Source organism: Macaca mulatta, chromosome 12 (assembly GCF_049350105.2).
Source record: "Macaca mulatta isolate MMU2019108-1 chromosome 12, T2T-MMU8v2.0, whole genome shotgun sequence".
In the NCBI taxonomy this organism is placed as follows: domain Eukaryota; kingdom Metazoa; phylum Chordata; class Mammalia; order Primates; family Cercopithecidae; genus Macaca; species Macaca mulatta.
In genome coordinates, this window is record NC_133417.1 from 45695929 (window position 1) to 45710070 (window position 14142).

Consider the following 14142-nt stretch of genomic DNA (forward strand, 5'->3'; position numbering starts at 1 on the left):
CAATTACCTACCTCCAAATTACTTACCTGGGTCTTGGTGCCTTCCATTGCCCCTGCTACTGCACTAGTTCAAGCTATCATAGTCTCTCCCATGAACTCCTAAAGTTCTCCCACACAGTACAATTGTCACACAATGCTGAGTACTCCTTTTAAAATCTAAACTAGGTTCTATAACTCCTCTGTTTAAACCTTCAATTGGCTATGAAAGTGAAGCACTAAGGTTTTACTATAGTGTGTACGTTGTTCAGGACTTTTCTCCCTTGACCCTCCTTTTTTCTGAATGAAGCTCCTGTCCCTCTAGCTACACCAGCTGGGACATGCCAAGCACGATCTAGCTTTAAGGACTTTTTATTTGCTATTTTATCTGCTTGGTAAGCTCTTCCTTAGAAATTTTCACAAGGCTGATCTTTCTTGTCATCCAGGTCTATGCTCAAATAGTACCTTCTCAGAAAAAGTCTTTGGGAAGCTATCTTATTTTATGTCACACCGTTTTTCTCTATCTGACATTTTTGTAAGTATTTATGCATTTACTATCTACCCCAACTAAATGCAAACTCCATGAAGGTGGGGATTTGAGTGGCCTTTTTCACCTCTATTTTCAGCTCCCTGCAAAGGTATAACATAGATATATAATCATGAATTACTGCTCAATATTCTGGTGGAAATTCTGGTCTGGAAAAAATTGGGGCTAATACTGAATACACCCCATATTTAGTTACTCTGGTGCCCAGGGCATGCTTTGGGCAAAAACAGCTATGTGTAAATGAGAGAGAGAGATAAATAATTGGAAAGCTGACCACCTAGAATTATTATCTGCTAGAGCCTGGGCAGCTGTTTCATGGATTTTTCTCTTTAGTTTCATTTTGATATCCTTAAGTAAGTGTGACACTGGAGAACAGAACTTCCTCACTTTTTCCTTAAGTACCAATAGCGCTTTGAGCTGCTGACATTGAGTTTCAGCAGTAAACCCGGAGCAACCTTGTACTGCTCCTTCGGTGTCAGCCTTGGTAAATGGGGACATTTCTGAGGTTGGGTTCAAGTCTTCTCCTAAGTAATGAGGCCTGTCTGGAAGAGGGAGCACCTGAAGGTCAGGGATTAAGATTTCCTTCAGGATGTAGCCTTGGTTTCCTCTTGGAGATTGTAAACAATGGGAAGATCAATTTTAAATCAAAGTAAGCAATTTTAATCACCCTGCAAAATATCTGAGGCAAGTTATCTTAAGAAAAGATTGGGCCAAGATAATGGCTCACACCTGTAATCCCAGCACTTTGGGAGGCCAAGACAGAAGGATCACTTGATCCCAGAAGTTTGAGACCAGCCTAGGCAAAATAGCAAGACCCTGTCTCTACAAAAAATTTTAAAAATTAGCTTGGCTTGGCCGAGAATGGTGGTTCATGCCTGTAATCCCAGCACTTTGGGAGGCCAAGGCAGGCAGATCCTGAGGTCAAAAGATTGAGAACATCCTGGCCAACATGGTGAAACCCTGTCTCTACTAAAAATACAAAAATTAGCTGGGCATGGTGGCGCATGCCTGTAGTCCCAGCTACTCGGAAGGCTGAGGCAGGAGAATCGTTTGAACCCAGGAGGCAGAGGTTGCAGTGAGCCGAGATTGTACCACTGCACTCCAGCCTGGTGACAGATTGAGACTCTGTCTAAAAACAAACAAACAACAGCTGGGCTTGGTGGTGTACCCCCGTAATCTAAGCTACTCAGGAGACTGAGGTGAGAGAATCACCTGAGCCCAGGGTGTTAAGGTTGCAGTGAGCCATGATCTCGCCACTGTACTCTAGCCTGGGTGACAGAGTGAGTCCCTATCTCTAAAGAAATTAAAAATTAAATTAAATTAAAAAGAAAAGATTGGACTTTCTGGCATTCTAGACAGGTTGTGACTTGGAATCAAAGTAATATGAATATTAATGAATATGATGTTTTGTCCTGATAGAATGGCAATCTCGGCACTCTCTGGTGACATTGCTTTAAGTTCAACCAAGTGCTATGTCTATATGTTTTAGTAATTTTTTTAAATAACTTCTAGCCATTTCTAAAGGGGGCAGAAGGAGCCATAATAGACAATGAGTCCACCAGAGCCAACTATTCATAAATTTTTACTGCTAAGTTTCTGAGAGCTGCCTTGTACCAGATTGTCTTGTATCAGACCTTCCAGGTCTGTCTCTATGAACATAGTCATTGAAGGGAATCAGGATATGCCTCCCAAAATATGCCACTTTGATAAAAGAATTATTTTGAGCTGAAGGCAATTGAGAATCAACAAATGCAGGAAGAATTTTCTGCCTTCCTTTTTTCTACCTGAAAGTAGGGTGTAAATTTCCCTTTCTGAAGGTGGCGTAAATTTCCCTTGTATAGGAGTTCTCTCTCCCACACCAGGAAAAGGAGAATGACTCACTCCCTCACAGCAGGCACTGAGATGAGTGTGCATAAACAAACTTTCCTAAAATAACCCTTATCTTCCATTAATTCCCCCCATATATTTCCTGCTCGCTTTCCCACAGTGGTCATCCTTTGAAGCCCAAACCCCCTTTCCTTTGCTAAAATGATATTTAAGCCACAAGTCTCACTACTTCTTTGATATTTCCTTATTTTCTGTGAATTCTGTACACATAAAACATTAATAAATATCATATGCCTTTTCTCCTGTCAATCTATCCTTTGTTAGTTTAATTCATAGGCCACCAGATATTGAACCTAAGAGGGTAGAGGACAAGTTTTTCCTCCCTGACACCATTCTGTAATTTCCCATCTTAGATTTTGTTGACAATCCTGTTTTATCTTCAGGTCATATGTATTTTTATACAAGACACTTTTACTCATTATTTGAGATAACCAGAATAAGACATTCTGCTCCTGGTAACTAAATTCCATATATAATCGTGTCTAGAAAATATTAACCTCAGTAGACCTTGTTCTAAATATGCCTTTATTATTGTGTTCAGGTTTTGGTTTTCAGTTTTTGGAGGAATCCAAAAAATGGAAAACAGTCTTAGAAGATGACTGTCATGATGGAGAAGGTTCTGAAAATCATAACATTCTGAATTTAAAAAGAAATAAAAAGGAAAAAGAACCAGATGTTTCTCTAGGTATTTCAAGTCGAACCAGGTATTTCAAGTGGAGAGAGAGTAAGGAAGAATAGGACTGCTTTCATTAAATGACAGAATATTTATAGTAACCCAGAGAGCAAAAGAGGATTGATGTAAAGCCTTAAAAATGTGTAAAATATTTGACCTAGAAATGCTAAATCTATCATTGCGTCCAAGCTCTGAAAACACCTAGTTATATGAAACGTAGTTACAATATCTATAATTTCCAAAATAAAGGAAAATAAATGTGTATGTTTAGGTAATTATTTAAATAAAATATCTATAAGCATACAGTATAGTATTATGTAAACATTAAAATGACAGTGTAGAAATGTTCACTGACCTGAAAACCAATGATAATAACAAATTAAAAGTGAAGGCAGTTTATATATATTTTTTAAATGATATAAATTTTAGTCATTTTAAGTAAGGCTTTAAAGTTTTTTATTGTAGAATTATAATTCTACAATAAAAGTTTCTGATATCTTTAAATGTTAGTCTTTTGCCATTTTTTATAATTTAGTATATTAGCATTAATGTTACGTAACTTCAACTTTGATTTTGATTAAATCCTTTTACAGTGTGCTTCTTAAACAACTTTTTAAATATCAGATGAGAATATACAAACTAGCACTTTACTCTGGCTTGAGCACACTATACATTATTGCAATATTTTAAAAACTATTTCAAATGGCTGCTCTTAGATAATTTACTATTCTGTCATTATTATTAAAATATGAACATGTTGCTGTCACTACTACCCAACTCCTGACACTCCCAAATAAATAGTACTGTAAAATTTACTGACTAGAAATATCTGTGTGGGTATAAATGTAAATATATTACCAAGAAAAATGTTAACGTATGAATATTGTCACAAACGAATGATCTTTAGTGTTCTCATTTGCCACGTCCCTATCTTTCACAAATAATTTGATATGATATATTCACTTAAAAATAAAAACACACAAATCTTCCACATTATAGCTTATTTCATGGGAAAAAAGTTGCCTATTTCAATAATCATTTACCAAAATATTATGTCATTGCAACTCAGTACTTTAAATTGGACAGTATACCGTATGCTAGCTAGGAGCGTACTCTTGAATCAGAAAATGAAAATAAAACTTTAGTTTATAAAATGAGTATCATCCTATAATCTTTTATTTTATAGTTTATTTCACCATGAATGTTATGTTTTACATGTAAATCATTAAATAAACAAAAACGTACCTGGCCTTTTTTAAAAAAACTCAAGAACATTATGTTATCACTTTATTGAACCCTTATGCTTATACCTCACAATCTACTAGATTTGTTCTCAGTATGTTAGAAATAAATCACAATATAATGTTTCTGAATAGGAAATATAATTCTGAATTTGCAGATACATACAATTCTCATTATATTTGGAATTTAAAGGTAGTCATTGATTTAAAAACTGTTTTAAAGATAGAGCAGTAAATTATTTGGAAATGTCATTTTAGTTATATGGATAATCACAATATATTTAATTTCCAAGAAAAGGAAAATAATTTAAATGTGAATATATAGGTAATTACTTAGCTAAAATATCAGACAGGCATACAGTGAAATACACCAAATGTTCTTTAACTTTCACTAGATCTCTCATAAACAGAATTCTTCATAAAACATCTTGATAGTAAAATATAATGAGAAAAAAATATATGAAATGCCAATATTCAATTTGCATAGAAATGACTTGGAGGCATACTAGCTATTTAAAAAAACAAAAAAAAACAAAAAACAAACAAACAAAAAAAAACACATATATTTCAAGGGAGCTGTTCAGATGAACTTCCAAAGCATAGAATATGGTTAAATAACATTGAAATTCTACTCATGTGGTATTTGTTATAGTCACTTCTTCTTCTTTTTTTTTTTTTTTTCTTTTTTTTGAGACGGAGTTTTGCTCTTATTGCCCAGACTGGAGTCTCGGCTCACCACAACCTCTGCCTCCCGGGCTCAAGCGATTCTCCTGCCTCAGCTTCCTGAGTAGCTGGGATTACAGGCATGTGCTACTATGCTTGGCTAATTTTGTATTTTTAGTAAAGACAGGGTTTCTCCATGTTGGTCAGGCTGGTCTCGAACTCCTGACCTCAGGTGATCCATCCACCCGTCTCAGCCTCCCAAAGTGCTGGGATTACAGGGATGAGCCACTGTGCCTGGCCGGCCATTTTCTATAACTATGGAGCTTTTATAAGGTCTACTGTTCATCTAATGGAACGATAAGAAATAGTTTTCAATTTTTAAAAGTCTTAAATATTTCTCAATTAAAGACAGTACTAGAGATAATGAAATCAAATACATCCTTAAAAGAACAAATGTTTTTGTTTTTGTTTTTTTTAATCTAATTTCATAGCAGTCCTCACTAAGCCACAAGTATTATTTGTCTTACTATTACACTAACTAAAGAGTCTTCTTGTAAAGGTTTTGGGTCACCTACCTGTCTTTCTAAATCTCATCACATAGCTTTAGACAATGCACTTATCTCTATGGTAAGATAACAGAATCTTTTTTTTCCTCTCATCTCTAATCTTATTAGAGTCAACTCAGCACAAAATAATCTCATCATTGGCTTTCTGAGTACTGTTCGTTTTTGATATATCTATATAAAAATTACATAGAACAATAACACCCACAATTAGAAACCTTAAAGCATACTACTTTTAAAATGTACACATAGTTATGAGCTCTTCTTTTATCCTAGACTACTCAAAATATTTCTTGAATGGGGCTATAGTTTAAATATGGAACAATATTAATCAGAATTAAGTTGATACAGATGTCTATTTCAAATGTGTAATGTTTAATACTTTTCTTACACCAGATCAGATAATGCTGATATTGATTATGAAAAGGGAGAAAAATAAAACTAAACACAATAATATTCAGGCACTCATTATTTTAAAATATATCTAAATCTAGGTATACATAGCCCCCAAAATTCCTGTAACTAGAGGCCATCTAAATCTAGATTGGGCTGAATAAAATTGCTGAGTAAAAAGGGCTTTGATCTGATTAAGTTCAGTTTAAGAGAATAAAACTGGCCAGATCATGACATAATTCCAAGACATCCACTACATTCCAACATGAGATCATACCTGGGGTATATGAGCAAACTTCAGGAATATTCTCTTGAGTTATCTTGATTTATTCTTATGCTATAATTAAAATGCTGCTGTGATTATATTAACTCAAACACCTTTTATAAATCTAAAACACTCTTATTTTCCACTCTAAACATTTTACTACTTCTTTTTTAAATAAAGAGGGGACATGGGGGCATTACGTAACAATTACGTCCCTGCTCTATACCTATCTATGTACATACATACATTTTCAAATCCGTTCATTTTTGAATAATATAAATAGTGAACAATGTATTTTTTCCGTGAAAATGATTCCAGATAAAGTTAAAATTCAGCAGTTTACAAAGAAGAAACAATCACTATTTAATACTTTTAAGTATGAAATAGTTGATATGATTTAATTATTCCATTTATGTTAATAAGACCATTTTCTGATCACCAATTATAATCTGGTTACAACAACAGTAGTATGATATACTTTAAAATTGTTGTATTCATCCATTGTGCTAAGTAATTAGCTTTAAGAAGAGCAATCTGTTGGAACATAGCATTTTAAGGTGACAAAAATTGCTGGGTGACTATCACACAGAGTCCTTTGGAGATTCTGCATAGTACTTTTCATGTAAATTTTGATGGGCAATTACTTTCATTAATGATGGTTTGAGTACTTAGAGAAGACAACTATGTACTGTACTTAGTGCTGGGCAAATTGCCTGGATATACTTCATATATTGCTGTTACTTTAATGAATAGTGTTATGGCAATTAGAAGACTGATGGCTTAGAACATTTAGGTAGATGTATTTGAAGTTCCTTGAACTAAGTGATATTGCTCAGTGCGCACTGCAAAGTAACTTATCTTTTTGGAAAGTATTATTTGAAAGAGGAATCACTCAAATTATTTAGCATAATTATAGTGCATTTAAAATAACCTGGATTGTATATCTCAAATTACAGATGAAAGTGTAATACAAGTGTAACAAATCTCTAGATCTTTCACTGACAAGGGGTTGTAAACACAATATTTAAGTAAATAGAATACCATTAAATCTTTTAAAATGATATGTTGTTTGCCGTGCTTCTATTTATTTGTATTATCTTAAGTAGGACATTCGCACAAAAGTCAGGTATACATATTATAATGATTATATGAATACCTAATATAATTGTACTGATCATTCATTTATCTAAGAAAATTAATGTTTTAATCCCCGAGACAGGCAGCAGCTGGGATTATTTTTCTAAATTGTTTTAAAGATTTAATTAAGGGAACTATTCTCAAGCATTATAGTCCATATTCCACAAATGCTTTCTACTGAGTAATATTTCATAAATACGTGATCTCAGAAAACTGATGTCTAGAGATAATTCTTCCCCCTAAAACCCAATCTTCTTTTAAAGAAAGTTACCAACTTCTCTACATCTAGATAATTTTAACTGCTATAATTCCATAAACATAGAAATAATTCAAGCTTTAATTTTAGAATATTTGAAATTGAAACAAACTTCTTCAAAGTTAAGTTTGTTCTAAGTAACTATAGTTATTTTCTTCATATGACTGGTTTATGGTTTATTATTTCTATAAACATTAACTATAACAACTCGAAATAATCACATTTACTAGAAATTTCTCTTATTAAAATGCATAATAAAAATGCATAATCATTAATAGTAACATTGGGTATAATAAATTGGAAATAAAGCAAAACACATGAAGCAGAACTAATTCCTTCATCATTAATAATCTTATGCACATGAAAGATACAAGCTTTCAATCAATAATGTTATAGATTGCTATTTTTTGCTAATTTTAAATATATGCATAAATTAACTATACAATCCATTTTTTGTTCAATGTAAATATATGCATAAATTAACTATGTAATCTATTTCAGCATAATACTTTAATGGCAGCAGTGGAACCACATGAAACATCAGCTATTTCAGCAGTGGAACCACATCAATCATCAGCTATTTTTTAACTAGAATAAAAGTTATGTAGAGAGGGAAATAAGTTCTATGCCTAAGGCACTGAAAAAGGAAAAAAAATAAGCCTCTCCTTCTAAAGGCAAATGTGTTTAAAAATACGGCCAAATAGTCAATTTGCATTTCCTGTTTTCCCTTCCTTAAGTGTTCTTCCCGCAGGTACCTGAATGACTCACTCCAGACTTCCTTCAGATTTTTGCTCAACTGTCATGTCTCAGGGAGAACTGCCATATCTACTCTACTTAAAATTCTAATTTTTCAGGCTCCTTCCTCCTAACCCAACTCTGCACTCCCTAATCATATGTCCTATTTGAATTTTCTCCATTAGTATCCTTTACCATCTGATAAACTTGATTTGTTTATTTGTTTATATACTATTTTCCTCCACTGGGAATATAAGCTACTTAAGGACAGGGAATTGTTATTTGTTTTATGCTCTGCTGTTTTCCTAGAACCTAAATAGTGACAGGCTCATGATAATCACTTGATAAATTATTGAATCAGTAAGCAAATCAAAATTAGAGCAAATGAATAACTTATCAGTATTATAACAGTATATAAGTATAAAAATGAAGAAAATCCTGACTCTTCATTAAATTACATTTAAAAGAAAAATATAAACAGAAAAGAAGCATATTCTCTTCTTACCTTTCTCTGTCCACTTTACAATAAAATGTTATACCATCAAGTTTTATAAACACCAAGTGCTCTCTTTCATTTATTTTTTAAGAATTTCTTTGTTAACCAAAATTTGTAATGATGGGCCCAGAGTCACAGCATCAGGTTTCATAGAGGTAATTGGCTATGAAGGTTAGAAGGGGTATTTTTTGTACAGTGCAGGTTTCTCAACCCCAGCACTATTGACATTTTAGCTCAAATAGTTCCTTGTTATGGGGGCTGTCCTGTCCTGTGCCTTGTAGGATATTCACCAGCATCATATTGTCAAGCTGCTAGATAACAGTAGCGACACCATTTACCCTGCACAGTTAGTATTGTTTAAAATGTCTTCAGACATTGCCAAATGTCTCCTGGTAAGCAAAATCTCCTGGAGCTGAACATCACTGGTGTAATGGGAAGAACTCTGGCTTTGGAGATAGACAGACTTATGTTAGAGACCCAGTTTTGACAGTGATCAATCCAGTTTTCAGAGGTAATACTACAGTCACATTATCTCCACAACATGGTTACTGTTTCTATTAGCACTAATGTGTGTAAGTTATCCAGAACAAAGTAGATGCTCTGTAAATTAGAGTTATTAATATAAATAGTGCATCACAGTGGTTAAAAAATATATAATTTACACATATAAAAAATTTGTGTTTTTTTAAATAAACACATACAAATGATAAAAGTTGGAGCAGTCTATACAGGCTTTTAAAACATATTTGTAATTAAAATACATTTTTAAAGTAATGCAAATTAATATACAGTTTACTTCTGTTATGAACTGAATTATGTCCACCTTTCCATCCCAAGTCACATGTTCAAGTCCTAAGGAGATGGGGCCTTTGGAAGGTAAGTAGTTTTAGATGAGATTGTGAGGATGAGGCCCTCATGATGGGATTAGTAGAGACACCAGAATGCTTGCTTTCCTTCTCCTTCTTGATGTGTAAGGACACATCAAGAAGACTACAAAGCAGGAAGAGAGCCCTCACCAGGAACCAAATTCACCTGCACCTTGACTTTGGACTTTCCAGCCTCCAGAGCTCTGAAAAAATACATTTTTATTGTGTAATCTACCCAGTTTATTGTACTTTGTTATGGCAGCCCCAGCTGTCTAACACAACCTCATTTTAAATTTTTGCCTAATATTTCACTGTTACAGATATTCCATGATTCATTTGGCTAGTCCTTTATAATGAAGATGTAGATTTTACTTTTGCAATTACAAATACCACTGCAAAGGACAATATTTGCATATATCTCAGTGCATATATAACTTAGTATATCTATAGGACAGATTCCTAGAAGAAACACAGGCTTTCAAATCTAAACACCATGGATTAAAAAGTTTGCTGCACTATTTATTTATTTATTTATTTTTTTTTTTTTTTTTTTTTTTTTGAGATGGAGTCTCGCTCTGCCACCCAGGCTGGAGTGCAGTGGCCGGATCTCAGCTCACTGCAAGCTCCGCCTCCCGGGTTCACGCCATTCTCCTGCCTCAGCCTCCCGAGTAGCTGGGACTACAGGCGCCCGCCACCTCGCCTGGCTAGTTTTTTGTATTTTTAAAGTAGAAACGGGGTTTCATGGTGTCAGCCAGAATGGTCTCGATCTCCTGACCTCGTGATCCGCCCGTCTCGGCCTCCCAAAGTGCACTATTTATTAACTGTATGTAACTGAGCAGTTAATTCAGGCTAGCTGAGCCTCAGCTGACATTTCTAAAATAAGCAATGTTAAGGGTACATCTCTTAGGGGATTGCTGCAAGAATTACATGAGTATAGATTTGTAAATTAAATACTACAATGTTTTTTAAAAATTTAGACTAACAATTATTACTATTAAAGAGAATATTACTATTAAAGAGAATAATGTTGTTAGGCCTGGCTGTGAGACTACCTTTAAGAACCCAATACTCTATAAAGTTTTTGTTTTGTTTTGAACTCTTTTACTTTTGGTGTGAGTTTAAATTTCTGTTTTTGTTTTTCTTCCATTAAGCTGTTTACTTTCTATGAAAACAGACACAATCCAATATATTCCTTCTTTCCTTGCATTTCTATATACATATGTACACGTAATAGGTGCCAGAAATGATTGGTTATGTTTTATACATCTTTCCTCTTTTTCATTATCTCCCCATTTCAATTCATATCCTAATATCTTAACTTTTTATTTTAATATGTGTTTCAATAAATACTTAAATTCTATAATATATTTATGGCCATGGTCATTTTACATAAACATTTGTCTGCTTGTGCTGAAAATATATTTTGGTCACAGTGGAGGGTGTTTGTGTGTGTGTTCATTATTCTATTTATTCATATAGTTTACTATTATTATTTAAATGTACTAAATATAAAGTGCCTTGCTGTGTGTTATGAGTGAAACATATGAATAAAATGTGGTCTCAAATTATAGAGAAGTGAGACATGTCCGTACATGATTATTTTGGGAGACAAAAATACTCCACCGAATTAGGAAAATACGAATGTGTTCAGAGAAGAGAAAGATCGCCAATTACATTGGGGTAAGCAGACATAGTCTTGAAAAATGGATGATGTTTCACTCATTAGGGTAGCTGATGAACAGGGAATGCACTCAAGGAACAACAAGGCAAAGATAAATAACTAAGGCATAATTACATAAAGAAGAAACAGTTTACCCAGATGTAGTGCACACGACTGAAGTAAGGATAGAGGAGAACAAAATGAGAGGAAGGGTTACAGGAGCAAGGCTCTTCCTTATGGTAAAACAGTATTTGACTTGAGTCACAATCCCAGAGCATTCATCTTACAGGACAGGGTTTTAACAAACCTTACTAATTTTTTTTTTTTTGGTTTATAATGCGGGATTAATAATGCTAATAATGCTTTGGATTTTAACAAATCTTATTGATCCTAAGTTTCTTCGTCTATAAGGTGGAACTAATAATGCTGTGATAACAAGATTTAGTAAATGAAAGTGAAAAAAAATGAGCATTTCTGAGTAACACTCATTTATTTCAGCCTCTGAAATTGACTAATTAGGTAATGCCACAGTAGGTCCTAATATAGCAGATTTTGAAAGTTTGGAGATTGGAGATACAGAGAATGAGAGGAAGGTAAGAGGCGATGCTGTAGCTCAGACAAGAAGTTCCTAACCAGAAGGTGAAAGTAAAACAGACGGCAACAACAGTAATAAAACAAGGGAAAAAACTGGTCCAGTTCCCTCTGAGCTTAAGGCAAATGCCTGGGAGAAAACATAGCTATAAAGAAAAGATAATCAGGAGAGGAGTTGCTTTAGAAGTGAGAATTCAGTTTCATTCTATTCAACAAGCAATTTTACAGTGGTTGTCAATGGAGGGTTTCCATTCTCTTGGGGGAATTAAGGAAATTTGTAAGGTCATTTTCGGCTATCAAAATCACTAGGGACTATTACTGATATTTAGTGGGGAAGGAGTCAAGGAGGGTAAATATCTTATAAAAAACTGAAAATAAAAATTGTCCTGTTTCCTGTGTGACCACTGAATACCCCAGTGGACATTTATATTGATGAAAAATCTTGTTTACAGGTATCTGAACTCAGAATGTAACTCTTTTACATCTAAACACAAAGAAGTTTCCACATGGTTTTAAGAAATACTAAATTTTCCATGAATATAATTGTTCTTTATATTGCCCAAAATGTTACCAAAAATTGTTCACCACTTCAGAAAAATCAAGCCTTCAACATCAATTCCACTTGTTATTTTAGAGCTAAGAGCACAGCATACCTGCATCAGTCTGCATTTTTAGCTATTTCACTTCTAGTGATGCTTTATATGAGAAAAAGCAGTTATTTCTTCAGATATAGTGTGCCCAAAGCATTTGTAAATTGAATTGATTTTTTTTTTATTTTAAATTACTTTGCTGTTATTTCTCATTTTATTACAGTCAGGGAATTACATTTTATTTGTTATTTAAAAAAGGGAGGAATTGACCAGAGCCAATCCTATAAATTCAAGACTATTTAAAGAAACCCTCAAAGGTGCAATTTTCAACTAGTCACTTTTTTAGCAGAATGGAAAGAGAGGTACATATGTGAATTCTTAATCAAGTAGATTCTATCTAGTCAAGCTGTCCTTATGAAAGACCATCCCTGACTCTTACATTCATGAGCTTACAAACACCTCTGTCTCTCCTCTAGGTCTCTCCCCACTCTAGCCTTCATCCAGGGCCTTTTCAATGCTACATTCCTCATGAAGTCCCCTTCTGAAGGCATTTGGAAGTCTTACTTGCATTTTTGTACAATGATTTGCATGGATCAGTTTTATATGTATCAATCTGTTTTCCCCATTCATCAGCATTTCTAACACCATGATATTATCTTACAACTCTCTTCGGTCCTTCATAACACTTAAGCACATAAGCCCTGACTAACTGTGGTCAGTGTTGGTCCTATTGAAACTTTTTTTTTTCCTTTTTTTTGAGATAGAGTCTCCCTCTGTCTCCCAGGCTGGAGTGCAGTAGCATGATCTCAGCTCACTGCAACCTCTGCCTCCCAGGTTCAAGCGATTCTCCTGCCTCAGGTTCCTGAGGAGCGGGTACTACAGGCACATGCCACCATGCCTGGCAATGTTTTATTTTTAGTAGAGACGGACTTTCACCATGTTAACCAGTATGGTCTCCATCTCCTCATCTTGTTATCCACCCGCCTTGGACTCCCAAAGTGCTGGAATTACAGGCGTGAGTCACTGCACCTGGCTGGAACATTTATTTTAGACAAAATATAATGCAAAACCCATCACAGTAACCCCCAGTCCTCAAAACATTGTGATAAACACAGACCTGCATTGATTGCGGTATTAGGGGCATTTCTGTAACATTTACAGGTTTCTGTAGATCATAGTTTACAAATTGTAGAAGTAAAGGACATTTCAGAATCTGATTGACTCAAATTACTTTCAGAAAATAAAAATATAGAAATTGAAAGTTTGTTTTCTCTCATAAAGGAAATAAATAAACCCCTCTCCTCCGAAAGAAAGAAAGAAAGAAAGAAAGAAAGAAAGAAAGAAAGAAAGAAAGAAAGAAAGAAAGAAAGAAAGAAAGAAAGAAAGACAGACAGACAGACAGACAGACAGACATGAGAAAAGCAATGGAGAGCCCAGGGCAGAGAGAATGGAGTAAAAGAGAGAAGAAAAGGTAGGGAGAGAAGGAAGGGTCTTCTGAAAAGCAAAGTTCTTTTTGAAACTTGAAGTTTCAGCTGCTTCTCACATTCAGGGAAAGAGAGAGATTTAGTAAGCTTTGAAAAAAAATCTGCACTTGACAACATGTA